The sequence below is a fragment of the Microtus oregoni genome, unplaced genomic scaffold (assembly GCF_018167655.1).
Source record: "Microtus oregoni isolate MIOR12 unplaced genomic scaffold, Mior012 000001F_ref0000356, whole genome shotgun sequence".
In the NCBI taxonomy this organism is placed as follows: domain Eukaryota; kingdom Metazoa; phylum Chordata; class Mammalia; order Rodentia; family Cricetidae; genus Microtus; species Microtus oregoni.
In genome coordinates this window covers 80,578,132-80,601,234 of record NW_024543060.1, presented here as the reverse complement: position 1 = coordinate 80,601,234, position 23,103 = coordinate 80,578,132, and positions in this window count along the sequence as shown.

Sequence of the window (23,103 nt, the reverse complement as noted above, 5' to 3'; positions counted from 1 at the left end):
TGTTTGTACCTTCAGATGACTCACTGTATAAAGTACTGCATTATGCCGTAATAAAGATACTAATGCTTTATAAAAAAAAAAAAAAAAAAAAAAGAAGACTTCCTCACCGCGGCCACTCGCAGGCTCGATTTCAGAGAGAAGAAGAAGAGCGTGGGTGACCTTCAAGGTTCCTTCTCTGTGTAACTACCTGTGGGGTAGGAAAAGAACCACGAAGCATTTTAGGTATTGAATCCCGAGCTCTGTGTCTCCTGAGCCTGTATTTTACTACTGAGCTTCCCAACCTCTTACTCGACATTTCTTATGGCTGTGTGCAGGCTGGTGCATGCTGCTCACTGCAGTGTCTTTAAAACAACAAGCTGTGGATATGAGCCATAGTCGTTTTGTTGATATGAGAACCGGAAACTTGGTGTTAGACAATGACCTTCTTTGCTTACACACATAGCTACTGAAGCCAAAGTATTGATTATTGGTGGCAAACTACATGTAAGGTAAAATTGGTCATTTTAACCACTTTTAAGAACATAGACTTTACATTATTGAGTTCCTGCACACTGTCATGCAGCTGCTGTCAAGAGCTTCTCATCCTGAAACTTTCATTATCCTTCTTTCAATCTCTCACTCTACTTTCTGCTTCTATTAAATTGACACCTGTAGATCATGACATGAATAAAATCATGCAACATTAAAAAAAAAAAAACATGGGATAAAACCGGACTCTCTGAATATGGCGGACAATGAGGGCTGAAGAGAAGCCAAGGACAATGGCACTGGGTTTTGATCCTACTTCATGTCCTGGCTTTGTGGGAGCCTAGCCAGTTTGGATGCTCTCCTTCCTAGATCAGGATGGAGGGGGGAGGACTTTGGACTTTCCACAGGGCAGGGAACCCTGACTGCTTTTCAGACTGGAGAGGGAGGGGGAGAGGAATGGGGGGAGGGGGAGAAAAGTGGGGAGAGGGGGAGAAAAGTGGGGGAAGAGGGAGAGGAGTGGGGAGGGGGGGGAGGAGTGGGAGGCTGGGAGGAGGCGGAATTTTTTTTCTCAATAAAAAAATAAATAAATAAAAATGAAAACAAACAAACAAACAAACAAAAAAAACCAAAACCGGATTGAATTCTGGTATGCTTCAAACAGTTGACTGCTGACTTCCTCAACTAATGGATGGACCTGGAAAATGTGGAGAATAATAAAGTCAAAGTGAGCTGAATATATGGGTTGCACGGCAGATACAATTTGGATGTGGCTAAGCACAGGGGTGTTCTCAGAATGCCCGATGAAACGCATGAAGTTCAGCCCAGGTGGATACCTTTTTCATCGGGCTTAGTTAAGTCTTGTGCACGTGGGTAGTTTTGCAGAGAAACAAGGCCCCAACCTGAAACGTCGCAGCCACACACAGTATAGGGTTTCCTTTGGGCAAAGCCAAAGGGATTGCATTTGCTGTTGTGCTGGTGAATTATTGCAGTACTAATTCTCTACCCTATAAACAAGATAATTTAAACCACATTGATCTAAATTGAAATCAGAAGTAATCCCTGATAAATGAGTTTTGGCCCGTTTCTTTGAAAATGACCTATTTATTTGTAAACCTCAATTAGAGTTTTAAACAGACCCTCAACTTTTCTTAACTTCTGGAAACCACTTAGATATTTAATCACTTTATGCAAGAGAGAAAAAGAAAAAAAGTAAATTAATGCATGCAAGATAGTTATACAATAAAAAATCAGGGGTAGAAATCAATAAAATATGTTAGTTATTTAAAAAGGTGTGCAAGTTACATGTAAAGATACTCTCCAGGAATTGTTTGAAAATGTGGCAATACTGTGAAGAAGGGAGTCCCCCCCCCCCAAAAAAAAGGATGGACAACTCAGGAGCAGAAGGATGCAAAGTAAAAATAACTGAAAAGAAATAAAAACAGAAATCATAAGGTAATTTTAATGTAAGAAAAATGTATTGTTTTTATTTTTTTCAGTTTTTTGAGACAGGGTTTCTCTGTGTATCCCTGGCTGTCCTGGAACTGTAGATCAGGTTGGCCTTGAGCTCACAGAGATCTGCCTGCCTCTGATTCCTAAGTGATGGGATTAAAGATGTGTGCACCACTGCCTGACTGAAAAATGTATTTTAAAGTAAAGACATTACTAGAGAACAAAATATCACAAAACTGAAAAAATAATTCAATTTTATGAGGATGTTTTTCAGTAATGGGCTTTGGACTTAAAATCTCATCCACTTAGGAGGTCTGGGCATTTTCTATCACCAAACAATATCCCTAGTCTTTTTGTTTGTTTGTTTGAAACTAGATCTTGCAAACTTTCACCAAGATAGTTTTGAATTCGCTCTACAGCCTACACAGGCTTTGAACTTGTCATCCTCCTGCCTCAGACTTAAAGGCGGTAGAATTGGAAGCCTGTGATCCAAGTCCTGAGACACTAACACTGAAGGCTCAAATGCATTTAATGATACAAAAAGAAGTCAGAATATTATACTTCAGGCAAAGGAAGAGAATTTCACAAACATAGTCAGGAAAGGTAAAAAGAACAAATGAAGAAACAGTTAAAACTAGACATAGGCAATATTTTTTTAAAAGATTATTTATTATATATACAACATTCTGCCTTCATATATGCCCGCATGCCAGAGGAGGGCACCCGATCTCATTACAGATGGTTGTGAGCCATGCTGGGAATTGAACTCAGGACCTCTAGAAGAGCAGTCAGTGCTCTTAACCACTGAGCCATCTCTCCAGCCCCATGGCTGGAGTGATACTTTTTATATTAAACAGTAAGTTCTGTGGATGTACAGTGCTGGCACACAGTGGGACTTCAGACAAAGCATCCCCCTCAAGAGGCCCTACTGTAGCTCAGCAAATGAGATGCCAGGAAGGCAAAGGAAAGGTAAACAGATACTTATGTCATAATCACTGTACCTTGTCTAACAGAAATACACCGAATAGGGCATACACAACATGAATGTGCTCTCTCTTCTACTTGTGAAATTCACTAAAATCAATGCCAACTGGATCCTGATGGAAGTGTCAGTGAATTGCATTAGTATGATATGTACATATTTTCTAACAAAACCGATCAAGTTAGACATCATGGGGGAAGAGAGTTGGCTCGGTGGCTCAGAGAACTTGTTGCTCTCTCTGATCTGAGTCCATTCCCAGCACCCACATGAGGCTCACAGCCATCAATCTGTAACTCCAGATCTAGGGGATCCAACTCCCCCTTCTGACCTCTGTGGGCACCAGGCACACATGTGGTCAACAGACAAACACACAGGCAAACACTCATACAGATAAATGAATTAAATAAAGAAATCTGAAGAAAATTTAAAATTATACATAATTTTAAAATCTCAGAATAATCTCAAATACATGAAAAATCAAGAAATTTTCTTAAAACTAGACATGGGATAAGAAATTGAAGACAGAGATGAGGGACCCTTTAAGATAGAATGATTCAGAGCAAATTAAATATGAGCCCCATGGAATATCATTTTATTGGAATAGTGAGAGAAATTGTTCTAATCTTAACTTTTCTTATTATGGAAAAAAGACAATGATAATAAATAAACCAAGCATTGTATGTGATGTTTTCTGTGAAGTCACAAATCCCAGGGTCTTTATAATGACAAATTTATTTCCATCTTGCCATGGACACAGATGACTGTCAACTTGCATGCTTTTTTTGTTTTGCTTTTTTTTTCTGTGAGAAAGAAATTCTTATTTGGCAGTAAATGTAATTTTATCAATTACATTTATTTTTAGATGGAACATAAAAAATGTATCAGTTGGGCTACAGGGGATATTTTGATTTATCTGTATATTGTGTTATGCTTTAACCAGTTTAAACATTATCTCTTCAAACTTTTATCATGTCTTATAATGAAAACGTTCAAAATACGCTTTTTGGTCTATGTCTTGAGTGGTGAGGCAGATCCAGCTCTGTGAAAAGGTTGGATGTAGCATGAGAGGCCTGTGTATTGGGGTTGAGAAATGAAGTCCTGGAAGAAGCCTAGAAATTGCTTGTGGCACAGATAGGGGCAGCCAGATAAAGCAGGAGCACTTGATATGGGACTCAGGATAGAACTGATGGTTTTGGAGAGAGGTGTGCATGGGGATAGCCAGGGAGACTCGTGAGGCTTGACCCCAGGGAAAGACAGGAGATCTGGCTGGCTGGATTTGGTGCAGAAGGGGCATGCGGTGGGTGGCAGTTCTATATCTTCTCTGTCCATTCGTCAGGGACTAGACACTTGTGTAGCTCCCATTTCTTGGCAGCTATGAATATTGCTGCAGTGACCATAGGTATGCCGATGTTTGTTCAGTACTCTGCTTTCCTCTCCTTTGGCTTCTTCCCCGCAATGTTATTGGCGAGCTCACACAGAGCATCTATTTTTTACTTTCTCAGGAACTGTGCTTGAATCTTGAATCCCAGGCTAGTGACATGGGATAACACTCTCTCGCGTTGGTTAAGGGCAGTTCCCACTCAGCCATATTCGGAGAGGAGATAACCATTTCTCAACAGCGCACCCCAGGGCTTAGCTACAAGTCTCTGTAGGTTAGGTACCTAATTGTTTAGTTTAAAATAAATTTTCCCCGAGAACTTATCATCCACATCACCCTCCCTTCCCTTTCTCCCTAATGCTTCCCATGTCCCTCTTCCCAGTTTTATGGTTTTTTAAACTTATATGGTAGCATCAGAATGGACCCTAGACCTGAGTCAGCTATGAATTTGCCCCGGTGGTACTCTGATTGGTGACTCCACTCCTTTTGTCTTCTCTTTCCAAGATCTAAGTTTAATGGGTGTAATAAGTAGTAAGACAGTAATCAGTCTGTTCTCATTCACAACAATGAGGCGAAGAACATCAGAGCTTGTGCCCGAAGACCTCCTACTCAGAATTCACTTACTGTCTGTCCAAGCAAGTCTCAGTCAAACCCAAAGGTCATGGACTGAGACATATTTATGGAAATACACTACTCTCTTCTATCTTGACAAAACTTACATTTTTCTTTTATAATCAAATGGTGTGCACTCCAGCCTTTAGGGAGAAACTCTAAATACCTATTCATTCTTGCTATTAAATCTGAAACCTGAGGTTTCATGACATTCCTTTCACTGGGCACAAATTTAGAGGTTATAAAAAAATCCTACAGATGTATAATCATATGATAGTGAGCAATAACTGTGACAAACTGTCCCATTATGAAAGCAATAAGAAATGTTACTTAAGCCTTTCTTTTTACCAACCCATTGTTTTCCACAGTACTGAGCTATTCTGTCTGGAAGATCATTTCCGTACCTTCCTAGGTCACATCAGGAAAGGTTACCCATAAAATGCATCTTTCTTTTCTTTTTCTTTTTTTGGCTTTTTAAAGACAGGGTTTCTCTATAGCTTTAGAGCCTGTCCTGGAACTAGCTCTTGTAGACTAGGCTGGCCTCAAGCTAGCAGAGATCCGCCTGCCTCTGCCTCCCAAGTGCTGGGATTAAAGGCGTGCACCACCACTGCCTGGATAAGATGCATCTTATGTGGCCTGAGTTTGCAAATCTTGTTTCTTCTTTATACAGTGATGTTGGCCCCAAAATGCCAAAAGCCTTAGTAATTATAGACTCCTTTCAATCAGGCTATTGGAACCTTTGGCATTACGACTACAAAAATATGTTTATTTTAGAAGTGATTTAATTTCACTCAGAAGCATGTCCAAATAGCTTCATCCTTGCTCTTCAGCAATGTCCCTCTTTCTCTTAAAGCTTCTTTATAATGCGAATTACCAGGATTGGAGAAGAATGTGGACGTCTTTCTGCTGAGCTATTTTGTCCATGTTACCCACTTATCCAGAGATGAACTAAAACATTCATAGGTTGCTACAAAGGATAACAATGTACAATGTACAAAGTACATTGCATCGGGGGTATATTTAAAGCTGAGCATCTTTGTCAAAGCAATCAACTATTATTTCTTTTTAATAATCGGAAGCAATTCTTTTCCCATCTCGCTAATCTTTGAGACTTCTGGTTACTCTAATGTCTGTTTTCCCTGCTCACACCATTGTCCCCAGCTCTTTGGACAATTCAGAGGATGAAGAATCACCAAGTAGCACTAGCAGCTCTCTGTTTGGAAAAGGCTCCTGAAGCCATCCTTCCATAAGTAGATAGACTATCTCCCTTCCAAGGAGCTGCAGGTGTCAGCTTGGTAAACATGCTGTGCTACAAATCACCATGTTCCCAGCTGCCAGCAATAACAATACACAGCTTGCATCGTCCTCAATGTCAGGACACATGTTTTCAACTGTTTGTTATAGGACAGTCTCACTTTGAGATACCGATTATCTTTGCCGTAATAACAAGTGAGCTCAAAAGCTTAGCTATCACTTTTTGTTTCTGTAGCAGAGCCTTGGGGCATCTATAGTTCTGCCAGAGCAGAGGTTCTCAACCTATGGGTCACGACCCCTTTGGGGGTTGAACGATCCCTTTCTCAGAAGTCACCCGAGACCATCAGAAAACACAGATATTTACATTATGATTTATTACGGTAGTGAAATTGAAGTTGTGAGGTAGCAATGAAAATAATGGTTGGGGTCACCATATTAAAGGGTCAGAGCATCAGAAAGATTGAGAACCACTGTGCTGTAGGCTTTAAGTGGGGTGAGCTGAGCTCTGCGCTGCTATCTTCCCGTCTCATGGTGGAGGCAGAAAATCCAGTTCCTGCATTTGTAAGTCACCTCTCTTAAGATTCAGCCCTACTAAGGGGAGAGATCTGGTACCTTGTCCCTTTGGCTCACTTCCAAACCAAGTTCTAATGTTTAGGACAAAACTATCAGGCAGAGAACTACAGCAAATTTTATAAAGAAGGGTAACATAGATGGCCACAAATAGCAAAATGTCGTTAGCTACCCCTGCCGCAACTTAACAACCTGAAAAAGAACAACACACTACTGTCTTTAAAGGGAAAGGAAAGTATTTAAAACAGGAGAAGTAACTTCAGTGGAAAGCAAGCATATCAAAGATGTTATCTCAACTAAATCATTTTAAAAAGAAGCAACAAAGGCGAGAAATACTTGTCATGCTTGAAAATGTTAAAGGAAAAAGGTGTTAAAATATGTTCAGAAGAAAAAAATGTTTCTAACCAGAGATGTGACCATTAGAAGGAAATCACTAAAAATTTACCTTAATGGGAAATATTAGATAATATAGAGGAATCTGTAGAACTATTGAGAAAAATGGGAACACTTGAATGCTGCCTTAAAGAAAATGAAAATTACTATTGAAATTACTATAAAAACATAAGATTGAGGAAGTTAAACAAGGAGACCCAGACCATCCCATAGGTCAACGTTATAAAAGTTTAAAGATAAATACTTTGATTATGAGAGAAATGTTGTAAAGAATAGGAAAAACTGAAAGTACCTGTCATATAAGTAATCAAGGAGACTAAGTTAACTTTGGGTAGCATCACCTGACATGTAAAGGAAGAGAAAGAAAGACAGAAGCTGGATAGATATCCTCTTCCTGAACAGGAAGACAAAGATCCTATATAGAAAACGAACAAACCATATCATGAACATATAAAAGGCTGATACAGCATTTACAGGTTGGGCCCATTCTAGTAATACACACTTTGCTTAATGTTAGAACAATCCCCAGTGGTTTTTGAAAGAACAGGTTAAGTGAGAAAGGTCCGACGATTATCTCAATGCGTGTATAAATGCTTTGGCTAAAACTTAACCTGCGTTGGAGCTGGAATAGTGGTTTAGTTCCCAGCACCCACATGGAGGTTTACAACTGTCTGCAAACTCAAGTTCAAGGGCATCTGACGCCCTCTTCTGGCTTCGGAAAGTATCAGGAATGCTCATGCCACATAGATAGACATGCAGGCAAAACATGCATGCCTGTAAGAGAAACTAAATAATCGAAAAATTAATTCAATACTGATAATTGATTTTAAAAACACCTAAAATATCAGAGAAAAGAGAACTCTTTAAGTGCTAAGTATGACCTACCTAGGCAAAATAATCAGAAAATATTTTGTAGTGTATTATAATCGCTTCCTTTAATAATACAAATAAGACTGCCAGCATAGCTGCTAACCAGTGTTCAGTTTTGTCAAGAACAGTAATAAAAGCAAAGGGGACAAAACAGGTAACAATGACAAGGAAATAAAAATTATCACTTGCAGCATAAAAATCAATAAATTTGCCATATAAAATATGCAAAGCAATTAGTTTTTGAAGCATAGGCAACAAGGAAGAATAGAGAGTAATAACATGCTACTTATCCCCCAGGAAATATTAAGTTCCTAGAAATAAGTGTAGTATACTCTATCGGCATGCAACAAAGATAGAACATTTTACTGAAAGGCACAAATAAGTCTTCACGTGGATGACTTTCCTACTATAAATCCAACTCCTCCATATAAACATAAATATTGAAATCCCAAAACATACCATTTTGAAAATTGGCAAGTTCTAGTTCTATTTATTTATGTCTTTTTTTTTTCACTGCTGGGATGGAACACAGAGACTCCCGAATGCTAACGATCATTCTAGCATTTGCTTCACCCTCAACCCATCAGAAGTCCGTGTAGGACAGACGCGGAAGGACAGGGTATCAGGCTGCACTCTCCAAAGCAGGCCTGAGTATTGGAGTTGGAAAGCAGTCACCACTGAAAACCTCCAGAGACCTAAAGAGGTGAGGAAGATTAAAGAGGATACGTTTAGGGGAGGGGAGTGCCTGTGTGTGTGCGTGAATGCATGGATGCGTGTGTGTGCACATGCGTGTGTGCATGTGTGCACACATGTGTGTTTTGTATGCTGTGCATATATTTGTTGAGGCAGGCACATGCCCATTTGCACCCATGAGAGGGCCAGAAGAGAACATCAGGCGTCTTGATTTATTGCTTTCAGCATCCTTGTATGAAGGTCTCTCACTGAACCTAAAACTTGTCCTTTTGATTAGGCTGGCTGGCCAGCAAGCTCCTAGGATCCTCTGGACTCTGCCTACCCGAGAGTTGGGGTTCTAAATAGCATGAACAGTCATGGATTGTCACGTGGGTCCTAAGAGACTCAAGCCATATCATTATCATACTTTCTCTGTAAAAACCTTTCCCCACTGAATCATCTCCCCAGTCAGAGGATGTCTTAATTCTTTTGTGTCTTTAAGTCTCTCTTCCAAGTACTAACCAAGTCCGACCCTGCTTAGCTTCCAAGATCAGATGAAATTGGGCAGGTTCAGGGTGGTATGGCCATAGATTTATCTTTAAGTCTTAAAAAAGAATATTAGTACTTCTGTTGTTTAGTCTTTCGAAGTGCAGAGCGATCCTATAGTAAATGGTTTAGTATATTACTGATTTGTGCTGGGGAACCAAGAAAGGCTTATCCAGAAGATAATCAGTGGGGGACTGAATTTTGAGTCCACAAAGGTGACCAGAAATGGTGCTACGTTTTCTATATGGCACAGCATTTTAAATAATAATAGGGGGTATAGCCAAATAGACGATTCTTTTATATGAATGAAAGTAGCTACTAATGCATTGAGAAGTTTCATTTAAAAAACAACCACAACAAGTGCTTCTACCTTAATAAATTAAAACACCACAGGAGTAATATTTTGCCATGAGTTCTAGGCTTGTAAAGAATGACACAGTGTAACTCCAGGGGTTTGGGGTCAGGTACTGCAGCGAGAGCCCCATTATTGGGCTCCAGCTTTGAATGGGTCTTGGGTTTCCCTTTTAGGAAGCTTGTATTAGTGGACAAAGAGCTTCATCTCTGCTGACCGGAAAGCTAAGAATAAGTGTGCTTTATGAGTCATGCAAACACATTCCAAAAGGGCTTTCTTCTATTCAACATCTGCAGCAGCCTTTCCTGTCCTTTCCCGCTACCTCAGCCCAGGTAGAGCTGGCAGGCTGGGGAGAATGGACAGCGGTTATTTTTACCCCCCATTGAATTTCAATAAAGGAAGACAAAAGAATCCTCAAGAACAAACGATACTCAGTTCTCTGTCTTCAGAGACAAAGTGTGGCCAAGAGTGAACCTTGGAGACAGGAACTAAACAGAGGAGGGATCTTTTTTTTTTTTCAGTTTGGAGTTCACACCAGTTCACCAATGTGGAAAATTCTACCACCCTGGTCAAGACCTTATTTTGCTGTCTTTAGTGGACACAATCGTTTCTGACTTGGGTAGTATTCAGCCTTACCTGGGAACCTGTCTAATTTTGTCTTTTCATGAACTCATCTACTTTCTTGAATTGCAGAAAGCTGACATTTGGGGGCTCTGTATGTGACATGATGATATTGTGGCCATACGTCTAAAAATCAGGAGAGATTTTAAAAATAGCATTTTTTTAATAATAAAAAATTGACGAGTAAAAAAGTATCCCTTGATTTTTTCAGGACTCAGAGAAGTATGTGCAGATCATTTTTGAGTAGGGACAGAACAACAATGTGGTGTGTGTGTGTGTGTGTGTGTGTGTAGCTTTTGGCTGAGGAATTAATTCCCATACTCATCAGCAGTGGTAGGGCTTGGAGGCCAGTTTGGCCCTGATGAAGTGGTGTGTGTGTGTGTGTGTGTGTGTGTGTGTGTGTGTGTGTAGAGACACCGGCTTCTAGCTTCTTTCACACATTCTTGAGACAATAGAGATTCTCACAGCAGAGTTTTCTCCGTGACATTGCAGCTGTGTGGTGCACTGTGCTCGCCGAGGAAAGGCTTAACAATATTTATTGCTAGGATGAATCCCTTTCTAAGAAGAGGGAAAATATATTACTGTATTTACTAGCAGAATGCCTGTATCTTGATGGCTTGACCTCAGAGAGAAACAAAAACAACTCACTCTGGCCGGGATATGCTCCTTCTTATACCAGCTTAGCAGATCAGCAAATGTCCAGCATGCAATGCAGCCAATAAGTCATAAATAGCTCCCTAATGAATCCTCAAATTAAACGTTTTTATTTTTTTCCCCTCTCTCTATGCCCCAGCATGGCAGAGCTAATGGAGGGCAAATTTTACAAAAACAGTTAAAACAGTGCCAGCTTTCACAAACAAAAGGAAGGGCCATGGCCAGCTCGGGCGCTGAGGACCTGCAGCTGCAGAAGGCAATTTGAAGAGGTAACAACCTTCTCACTCCGCGGAGCTGGCTGATTGTTCTGCAGCAGGTCCCTTCCTTAATGAGAGACCTCTCAGACCCCACGACGGTGCCAACAGAAGTGCCTTCCATGGCGGGTCCGCTGGTTGCCATGATTTCAGAACTGGCTCCGGTTTCTCTTTGTTACATTCATTGTGCTGCAAGGCAGCAGAAGAAACAGAAATATGCCTGCAGGGCTTTTGATGGCGTGCGGGTTTTTTTTTCTTCCCTTTCTCAGAGTTTATTTCTGTTGCCATCTGTATCAAAATAACATTTTTTACACACAGTATGAATGCCCACTCCTCACAGACACAAAGCATGTTGGTTGTTTATCATCCATCCCCCCCCCCAGCTCCCTCTAGCTAGCCCCATCATTTCCATCTAAATACATATTCTTTTTGTAATTTTTTTTGTTAGTCATTCATGTGTCTATTCTCTTTCTACTTCATTCTTACATCCATTGGAGGGTCTGGGGAAACACATTTTACAGTCACAGGATTATTTAGCTAAAGTTTTTAGGTTTAGAGCTTAGCTAGACCTATCTTATAGGTGTCTCACAATTTCCGCAGCTCTGAATTTTGGGAGTTGCTTGAAAGAAAATGTCACACTGTCTTTGTGCCTCTAGTTCTCCCTCATAAGCTTGGGAAAAGGTGGTCTTTGGAGAAAAAAAGCAGTCCTGAAAGATTTATAAATATGTCACAAAGGAGTGATCGAGAAACCAGGAACATGAGATGCTCCACTGTCGTGGAAGGTACTATCTTATTTAAAAATTATCACCACTGTTATCTGGTGTGTTCAGTTGAGTGCTATGTTAAGCAAGCTGCCACTGCCTTCTATAGCAGCTGGGAGACGTGGCATTCCATTCCAAATGCAAGACCAGCAACCCTTCCCTAGCAAAAGCAACCATAACAGAAATTAGAGTTCTAGGTGGGTTGTGGATTTATGAAGGGACACATTTTCCCAGCTCTAGGCATTGCCATTTCAGAATGGCATCTGCATCCCACTGTACCTAAAAGGTGAAAGATATTATAAGCTGTGTGTGCAAATTGTATCTGTCTATCAACGTCAATGGAGTGTTGTCACCTACATGTAATGGTTACCTACGGAGTGTCTACCGAACTCTTCTACGGTCCAGGAATACGATATCTAAAATGCAGGTTTAACTCAGAGGTAGACCACAAACATGTGTTGAGCATGGATGAGGCCCATGTCTGATGCTCAACACAAGTAAATAAACAAACAAACAAATAAATAAGTGTTCCTCCACCAAGTAGTTGTGCTAAAATATGACGCAAAAATACAACCCCCCTTCAATCAAAGATAAATTCATTGACGGAATGACTGAAGGGTACACAGATATGACTGGCATCGTCATGGCTGGATTTGGAGGGCAGACCATATTAAATGCAGTAGTTCAGCTGAGCTTCTCTCTGTGGGCAGAGTTCCTCCCCAGACTGACAAGGCAGGAACATGGGTCAAGGAACTTTTTCAATGGGGTTCGGTGGAAGACACCTTTAATACTGACACTCAAGAGCTGAGGCAGAAAGATTTTGAACTTCAGGCAAGCTTGGCCTGCCAAGGAAGATTCCAAAACACTTCCTCCCAGGCCACATCATCTTAAGTAGAAGATCAATATCTTCTCTTGCAAAGTTTCTGGAATTCCTTCAAATGGTTAAAGATGTCATAAACCCCTTTAGTGACCTGAACAAGGAGACAAAGAAGTGGGATTATGGAGAAGAAAGATGCTAGGTCACATGACCTAGATGGTTCAGAGCTTGGGTGTGAGTCATGTGTCATGTTCTTGGAGAGAAGATTAAGACTCACTTCGTAACTGATCAGACCCCAACCACATTTGACTTCCCAAATCAGGCTTTGGGCCTACCATCCCAGAATGGGCAGAGTAAGGAAAGTCGTTGTGCTTATTGGAAGGAAGAAGAACAAATAAAAAATGTTTACTTGTGGTGTTATTCTGTGCAGCAACAAAAGGATATACGATTTCATCACCAGAACCACACACAAAAAAGGATCATATTAAAAGAACGTTAAAACTATAATAAAGAAAACCATCTGAATAATTGCTATTCACTGGACATGGCAAATGTCACGATATGGCATAATACGAAGCACTTTCTCGTTTAACCGCCTTCATTTCTTTCATCAACATATGATCTGATTGAAGTCAAACTTTCAAAAAAATGAAGTAGACTGTCCAAATCCACACAAGAAAGAAGCAGAAGCAGAATTGAGCATCGTACAGCAGCTGATTTGGGAGACTGCGTCCTCAAGGTCTCGGCTGCAACCCTGCTTTCAGACAACAACAGCTAGTAGGTACTTATTGTGCAAAGGACCGATTATGGTCCAAGTGCTAAATTCACTCGGAATGTAAGCAGTTTATCTTCTAAGCAAGGTTTTGTAGCGATAAAGAATGGACACAAAGCATGAGCCTCCCCTCCACGTGAAGAGACAGAAAGGCTAACACAGCGCTTTGAATAGCAGCCCAGGCCTTGCCAGGTTCAGGGAGCCGGTTGTCAGCAGGAGGACACAGGAGTGTTTGGAGACTGAAAAAGGCCAAGATAGGCGGCACTTGATAATACAAAAGAAAACAGGGAGTTGTTTGTGCAGCCAAGTCTCGGGGCAAGTAGGAGTGGATAAGATTAAGAGCTTTGATGGAGTTTTTAGCCTTGAAGAAGAGGGACACCTTTTCTCTTAAGACAAATAGGAAGGAAGGATGAGACAAAGAAAAAAAATAATGGCTCCTTTGTTAAACAAAAGGCCTGTGTGTTCAGGCTGCTTAACTCTTTGCAGGGAATAAATGGAGTCTACCCCTGTAATTCAGTTCTGCTCCTGCTTTCCACAAGGTCAGGGGCCTCTTAACAGTCGCACAACACTGGGATTTTAGCTGGCTTTACATAGATTGAAAAGGGCATTCATAGCATTCGATGGGGGAGGTCTGGCCAAGTTATCTTGCTTGTTTGTAAACCTGCTTGTGTGTGTTAAAAGAGCTGTCTTTCCTTCTGCCTGATCTTTAAATGCTGAATACCTGTAGAAGAACTAGGTTCATGATTCTTCATAGATGAAGATGTGAGTTGTTGTTATTCACGAGTTAGTACCCAATGTGTTTAGAGGAAAGAAATAGACGGGGCAAACTTATTAGCCGCCATTTGTAATTTAGATACACTGGCAGCTGGAGGCGACAAACCGTTGCCTCATAATTAATTGACTTAGATCATTTTAAAATTAATTAGTTGAGAAGTACAGCTGGGCAATGATTGATGTGCAGGAGGCCCCTGGAACTCCCATCAGACATCAAGGTCACGCGAATGCGGCAATTTCACCTTTCACCTGGCTGCTCGGCAGTAATTCAACCAACCAATTGCTGACACGCTGGCTAACTGTCTTCTCCAGGTCCTTCTGACGCTGCCAGAAAAATCTGCTGAAAGTGGGTTTTCTAAATATTGATCTATCCTAATTATAGCCCTATTATTCTGAAATTAAAAAATGAATATATACCATTATTGAGTGATCAATACCTCCAGGCTCCATAGTAAGTCATTTATTTAGCACTTTATTTCTTTTCCTTAAGGAAAGTCCTGAGGATTAGATATTTAAGGAGATAGCATAACATAATGTTGAAAGTTCATAACCTCTCTCTCAACTTCTTCATCAGAAAAAGGCAATTTTCAGAGTACGTTTTTCATGAAGGCCTAGACAGATCAAACGACTTAGGCTCCACAGGATTTAAAATAAAAACAAGCTGCCACAACGTTATCATTCCTTTTCCTCCTCATCACCTGCCAACACTGACATAGATTTTGAGTATCTAAACACTTCTAAAGAATTGGCATATGTTGACAGAAGTAACTGTCCCGAGAATTCCATGAGGCACGCATGTGATGAACGAGGGCACTGGAGTGTGGAGAGCCCTGGTGGCTGGCCCAAAGTGACCTCACAGTGTATGAAAGAACCAAAACTTACCCCCAAAGCCCTAGACTGCAAAACAGAGCTTTAAGTCACTCTGCTGTGGTTGCTCAGTTTTTCTTGTTTTGTCTGTACTCCAGGTATCCTGAATGGAATCCTGTCCCAGGATGATGGAGCATGTGTGTTTGTTTGTTGTTTTGACTGTCATTACAGGCACCTGTAACCTAGAAGGCTCTGCTTTCCCTCATCTGTATGTTGAAATGAAAACCTGTTCAGCCATAGATATTCAATATTTACCTCTTAGGACTTTTGAACAGAGAAACCCTGTCTCAACAACAACAACAACAAAAATTACCTCTTCTGAGACAACTTTCTGCGGCATGTGTGTATACCTCTTTTATAGCATACAAGAACCTGTAAGTTGAGTAGTTGATAAAAATTTATGATGTCATCAACGGCTTTAATGGCGCCTTTCCCTCAAAGCATCCTAATGGAAGATGGTAGACTTCAACCTTACAAAGAAAAAAAAATAGTAACTTAGTGTCAGATATTCAAAATGACCTTTGGAGAAGATGCATTGAATTAATCAATATGGTACTCCATCTACGCTGGTTGCACATGAGGCTGGAATCATCAGAAGTTGCCAGCCGTGCAATGGTAAAGAGAGAGGGCACAGGAAGTGGGAACAGCAGTGAATAGAGAGGCTTTTTTTGTGGGATCCAGATCACTGCAGGATGAAAAGAACTAGATATGACCGGCAGTCACAGCAATTGCATCAGTTATGGCTAAGTGGTATGCATTTATATTTTGTTCTTATGTAAAGTGTAAATTCTTCCCATTTGGGGTAAGTCCCATGTACTTTTGGACCCGAACGTGTAGTACATTTCCTCTATTATTAGGGGGACTAAATGCCTGGATAAATTGTTGGCACAAGTAACTGGTTTCTAAAGTCTCTAGTTTCTCTTTCCTTTATTTTCCTTTCTGCATCTTTTTACTGTTCTGCAAGGATTCTGCTTCTAGATTTCCTCTCTCGCTCTCTTCCCACAGTTGCTCCCAGTTTTGTTTCTCTCATCCTTGGTGATTTCTTGCAGCTCCAGGTGTCTCCATGCTGAGCTGCAGGATTCTAGAAGCTAACAGGACCTGGGCAGGGGTGACCATGCCTCACCCCTTAACCTCAGGCATCTCTTACCTTATTTTACTCCGTACCTTCTTTCACAGACCCGGAATTATTCCCCAGAGTTGGGGGGGGGGGAGGTCAGACATGGCAACTGAAAACATAGGTTGGTGCTGAAATAGCCTGAGGAATGAGTGGCAGCCTGTTCTCTTTTTAGTGGCTGATCTGGGTGCTGACTCTGCGAGAGGACCAGGCTGGTGAGTCACCTTCATGTTAGAGGCTCACCCAGGGAGAAATTTTATTGCTTGATTGCTCTTAGAGAATGAGGCTAAAGAAGATTTAAAAAAAAAAAAAGCAGAAAAAAATGACCAGTTTTAATAGTTTAACTATAAAGGATTTCTACACTTCTGGCTCTTTTTTCCCCATCTGTTAGAAAAAAGAAACCATCTCTGGGCCTTTGTCTTGCAAGCCCACTTTCATCTGCTCCCCAGGACTGTACAGTGCTATTCAGGAGGAAGGATGACAGAGGCTGAACTCACACCTCCCCTGGTGCCTTAAAGGCCATCTCTTTTAGCAGCTAATCGACTGAACAGACAAATCCGCAATTCGTGCTTATATAGAATTTAATCAGATCCCCCCCCCCCCCCGTTTATTCTTCTCGCCTGTCTTTCAGAAAGTAAGGTTCACCTCGAAAGAGCTTGGAATCAATTCTGAAAATATAAGCTCAGCGTTTTTCCTGCCTACAATTGTTCTCGAGATGCTAGGCAGTGACCTAATTCCCCGTCTCTTCTTCCAGACACTGCAGGGATTTCAGTAAAGCCACCTTCATCCCTCAACTGCAAACATAACCCAGCGCGATGACCTTTTGCTGCAAAAGAAAACCTGGGGCTCTCTGAAGCTTGTATTTTTACAACGCATTTCCTTTAGACACCAGTTATAGAATGCCTATAGTATGGTTCATTATTTCAAGAGACTGTAGGGAATATCATATCTTATTAATGTGATAGCAGGGTCTTTTGTGCTTGGCTCTGGAGTTAGACACCTGGGTCAATGGCTTCCACCATCACTTTGAGGGGTGCCATCTTTGGAAAATTAAAGAATACCTCTTCAGAGTTTTCTCATACTAAATGGGGAAGATGGTCCCATGTTAAAGAGCTTGGAGGAAGACTCAAAACAGATGGAGCTAGATATGCACAGAACATGGTGGCAACTCAATATGTAATACTCAATGAAATTTAGCAAATATGGTGGCCAGATGAATAGAGAAACAGAAAGAGAAGAGCTAGTGTACTACACACCTCTGATTTTAGCCATATTGGATGCTGTTGCCTGGGTTACTGTCCAGTGAGGCTGTCCAGACTGATGCTCAGGGACTCCTAAAATGCCCTGAATCTCTAACTTAAACTTCAGACAGTCTTATTGGATAATGTTGCTGCCATGGAATAAAAATAATTTTGAATTTCAAGGTTAACCAGATAGACATTAACAATAAAGTAACCATCCTAGTCTATCAAATAAAAGTACCTGGTACTAGTCTAGTATTGGTGATGCTTTCTGGGAAATTGGTTTTGTGAGGAGGCAGGAGAAACTCCTCTCAGAATTATAATGTGGAAATAATATTCTTTAAAACTGTCATCTTAGCTGGGCAGTGGTGGCACACACCTTTAATCCCAGTAATTGGGAGGTAGAGGCAGGTGGATCAATGTGAGTTCGAGGCCAGCCTGGTCTACAGCATGAGTTCTAGGATGCCCAGGGCTGCACAGTGAAACCCTGTCTTGAAAATAAAATAAAAAAAAAAACCAACCAACCAACTAAACAACAACAACAAAAGTCATAGTTTTAGAGAAAGACATATAGTTATTGACAGAACAGGTGCATCCTCCTGCCTTTTTCTTCAGTGATTCTGGTACAAAGTACAATGTAGAGACCACTCTCCCTATTGCTGACTGTGCTGGACACATAACAGGCTGTTTCTCATGTAGAAGAACGGGAACATGGCGTCTCAGTTGTGCAGTGGAATAATTACTGTGGTGTTCCTGAAAGCATGGACTCTGGAGAGAGAATGTCCAAATTTGAGTGCGGAGGCCCTGTTTACTGGCGATCGGGTCTCAGACAACTCACTTTGATCTCTTTGTACTTTAATTCTCTCACCTCTTAGGTGTGGACCAAGCATTCTTCTCTGAGATAAAAAATTATTAGAGTGGTCATTGTTGTTACTATTATCAAAGGTTAATTTTATGTCTTCTTTTCGTGGGTTTGTCTTTTTTTTTTTCTCACCCAGTAACAGGCTTTGTATACCATCTTGGTCCAGAATAATCAAACTACTTTTAGTTGCTAAGTTGTCCATATAAGTTGCTAGGTTGAAAGACCATCTCGGAGTTTTTCAATGGAAATTTGCTTTTTATTTTGGAAGTACAAATGGACGAATGTGAAATTTTGACCACTTCATTAAACAGACCTTACTATTGATATCCCCATTTTGTACAAAGGATGCTCAGAGAAGATATGGAATTAGATGTTAGTATAGTCTGCTAGTTAAGGCAGATAGCCAGGCACCAAGCTACAAGATCATTTCCGCCTCTGCCACGGCTAGTCAGTCGCCTTACCTCATTTAACCTGTGTCTTCCAACTTCCAAATTAGGATAATAGGGTATTTCTACCCACACAGGGGTGATGGGTAGCTTAGCTAATTGACGTCTGCAACATCCTCGGAGATAAAAGGCGCAGTGCGGATGTAAAGGGCACTAATGGGAGAACAAAGTGAGATTGTCAGGATGATGAAGATGTAACAGAACTAATAGACACACTGGGTCACAGGACCCGGTAGACCAGGAAGCTGCGGCAACACGGAGACACAATGCCCACTCACGGTTTGGAGAGGCCCTCTCAAAGGACGCATCTTTTCACATTTAACAGTCGATTTCTCTGTGTCGCGACTCCTTCCATCATCCCCAAACACAATGGTTTGAAAAATGGTCAGTTTCCCAAGAAATATCCAGGCCTTCTCCTATATTTTGCTGAATCCTGGGCTCCATAACTTTGAGGCATTTACTCTAGATAAAGGACCAGAGATTCTCTAGGAGAAAAAAAAAATTAGCTAGATACATATATTTAAAAAAAAAACCAAATTTTAAAAGTTACTTTTCTCCATCTCCATGTTCAATTCAATTCCAGTCAAAAGCCCATTTCACCTGTCTGTGTTCATGGTAGTAATGCCGCCATTTCCCCTTTTTCCTATCTTGTCACTAGATCTAATATCTGGGCCCGAACCATCTGGTTTGACAGCCATAATAGTTGAAATATTTTTCCTCGCAGTCCCCAGAAATGCCCCTTGGGGCAAATAAGCATTTGGCAGATGGGAGTAAATATCAATAGGCAAGGACATTTCCTGCTTGCTCTTTCTGGGGAGATCTGTGGGGGAGTCAAGCAAAGGGTAAGGTCACCTGCTGTTTAGTTGACAGTTTTATAGAGCCATTTCAGCCGGGACAGGCATTTTTCAAGGTCCTAAAGAATTTTATCTCATTTCTATTCCGGAGCAGATAATGAAATAGCATGTTGCTACTCACCTGCATGTGTCAATAACCTTGAAGGGTTTTAAAATTTTGCAGAAATTTATAAAAAAAGAGAAAGAAATTGCCCTCCATAAAAAATGCCTACATGAACACAAAGTTCTTTGAGTACATTGCTCCCCTTTTCCTATCACCCTTATCGGTGTTCTTACTGACTACAGATATCCTTAAAAAGTCCAAAGGGACCATGAGTTGAGATCCGAGAGAGAAACACCTAACATTCCACCCACTTTAAAAATGTAGCTAGATAGACTTGACGTGTAGGTACCTAGGGATGGAGTCATCAATTTGCACTCGGTGGCATCTTGAGGGTGACATCAGTGTAGCATTTTGGATCTTATGTATTGACCATATCAACATTTCGTGCAAATCTCTTAGCTTTGCATAGATCACGCTAAACTCAGAGGCCAACTGAACAGCAGGTATTTGAGCCTCTTGCTTCCTTGAACTTTTGTGTTGAAAAATTGGGGATTAGTGAGGACTTAAAACCTATTGACATTCACCATAATCATCTGAGGTGAATGTTAGGGAAAGAATTAAAGAGACCCAGTAGAGCAAAAAGAAGAGAGTTTTGGTTTGACTTATTTCCCTTGAGTAGTACACGGTATCTTGAGTTTGTTTTCGAATTCTGCTCCAGTATGCCAAATTCATACATACGATCTCAAGTTTGCCACGAGGAGTCCACCATTTCCAATTTTTTTAAAAAAAACAATAAGCTATAAATAATACCAACAATGACAGGATTGCATTGGTTTCCGCCTGACGCATGCTGGCCGCTGGCTTTTTTCATAATCCTTAGGTGGAAAGTAGGAATTCTGTGTGAGCTTCAGGGTGATCCGTGGCCTTTTCCAAGATTAGCTGAAAAGACAGCTTGCAAGAAGTAGGCGTCCTAGCCAGACACTCGTTGTGGGGTTTCTCAATTATTTGTGTAAGAAGGTTCCTGGCTTTAAACACGGGGAATGTAGCTTCCCAGGCCACGAGACAAAAATAGATGCCCGTCTTTCTCGCTTCGCAGGATTTATGTGCAAGCAAATTATCCTTCTTCCTTTCCCTCACTCCCGGCTCATATTCTTTTTTTTTTCTTCCCATGGCAAGCGACAGTACTGCTTGGTTTCTACTTATTAGGGGTTGCTCATGAAATGGCTCACTTCCCCAGGGGAAGGCTTGTGCAATGGGCAAGGCAGGATCACACTTACAAGTTCACTGTGATTCATCTGAGTAGTATTTCAAGTGGTGCCGACCCCCCGCCAAATCATCATCGCACGTAAGCAGAGCCATGCTTAAGATTGCTTCTGGAAAGGTGGTATGGCTCATAGTGTTTTCATGTGTGCCTTGATGATACGCTAATGGCTAGCTTTCATCGGAACCCATTGGTCCATTTTTAATTGCTACACACTTGGTCCAGCCACGTTAAGGATTCCTCGGGTGAAGTCTGTGCAGTAGAAGCCTTGGCTGCTTTCACTCCCTTGCTTCTGTCCACCCTGTACAGTATCTGCATGTTGTGCTAACAGGAAGCTTCCAGGATTGAGCATCAATCTTGGAAGAAAAGCCATTATACAGGAAGAACATTGGGAAGTGTATCTATTCCATTTGCCTTGCACAGAGTATGTGCATAGCGAACACTTGATCTTTTAAGGAGCATGAAGGGGGAAAAACAGTGAAAGAGTGTTTTTAAATATTTTTTTAGTCCCTTGTTTTTAGAAAGGAAATGATTCATTTGGAATCTGTTCAATAGTTCAGGCAAAGGTCTCTATCTTTGTGCAGACTCAATCCCAACCATTGAGGGAAATAAGGTTCTAAAGTTCTAATTAAGCATTGGTCATACACATACCACGCTGTGCACTGTTACGTGTGTCCACCAGTGCCTAAGAGCACAAATTGCCTTAAATCTCTCATTCTTCCATTGGAAGCTTTGGGCGAGGAGATAAGAAAGACAAAGATCTTAAAAGGAAATTACATTTCCCTAACATTCAACTAGATGGTAGGTTCAGCATTAATGAAGAAGAAGTGTTGTCTTCTAGGTCCCACGGGGGCTTTACCCAACATGCTGTCTTGGTACTCAAAGGTCCACATCATCCTGAATCCAAGGATGAACTGTTTACGTTTTTTTGCAGGATGCATGGCCTCTAGGCCAGTGATGTAACTCTGCAGCTCTAGCTCAAAGCAGCCAGTTGCAGACGCAACGTAAATGAATGCGCATTACTTTCACCTAGCAAAACTTCTTAAAAATAAGAAGAAAGCTGGGTTTGGTGTTGAGAACCAGCCTCAACAAAATCCCCTCTTACTAGGGTAGGGGTGTGGGAATTTTAGACATATAGTAAAGAATATGAAGACGCATAAAAAAATAGCAGGACAGAAATTATAGAAAGTATCAGGAGGGTGTTCCAGTGACTGAACCCCTGAAATCACCCGCGTTTATTTTTTTCACAGCTTTTAAACCTCACATAAACGGTGGGGTGGGGGAGGGAGGTAACAAAAGACTTTATTAACACGATACAAAGGACAACACAAACAGCTGCTTCATCCCTCTGAGACATCAAACCATTAGCATTCTGTTGTTTATGTAGCGAAGCTGTTCTAGGTCATGCATTCTGAAGACCTTCCTTCCCCCCTCCCTCCCCCCCCCAGGTGACATCATAGTTCCAAAAGAAGAAGCAGAAGTCCATTTGCCTATCCTGATCACCTGTCAGGATGGCCTGGAGCTATCTTAATTTCAAAAGAACCAAGCAATCACGTTCTGAGTTGGGCTCTGCTTGTCAGTCTCCAAACTCTCTGACCTCAGACAAGGTGGAAATTGGCCCACATATCTCCGGTTCCAGAGTTTAGAAACTGGGCCATAGTGTGTTCATGCTACAACAGCAGACAGAAGTATCTGATATTGCCTGCGGCTAGATAAATACATTCAGCTGTTGTAAGAGTTCTAAGTGGTCTCAATAATAAAAGCCTGGAGCCAGATATCGGGTTAAATGATGAAGGATTAGAGAGACAAAGGAGCAAGTCACAGCCAACTCTTACCTTGTTAACTCCTCAGCCAACAAAGAGCTGATCTCATGTCTTCTCCTGCCTTATATTCCTCTCTCCACCCATCCATATCTCTTCCTGCCTGTCTATACAGACCTCCGGAACTCTATGGTTAACTAGTGGCTAGCTCCACCCACCAACATTCAGGCAAGCTTTGTTAGAGTACAGACTAGATAGCATCACATTGAACAATTTTTTGACTGTCAGAACTTCAGAGATTGAGCAGGGCTCTAACTAATTTTTAGAATCTTCTAACTGTATATACAATTTACATAAAATAATGTGCAAAGGTGTCAAGGTGGTAAAAACAGTAACCTCGCTCATGCCCTAAGAAGCTTACAGGGCACATTCACACACGGAAGCAAATCAGGATCT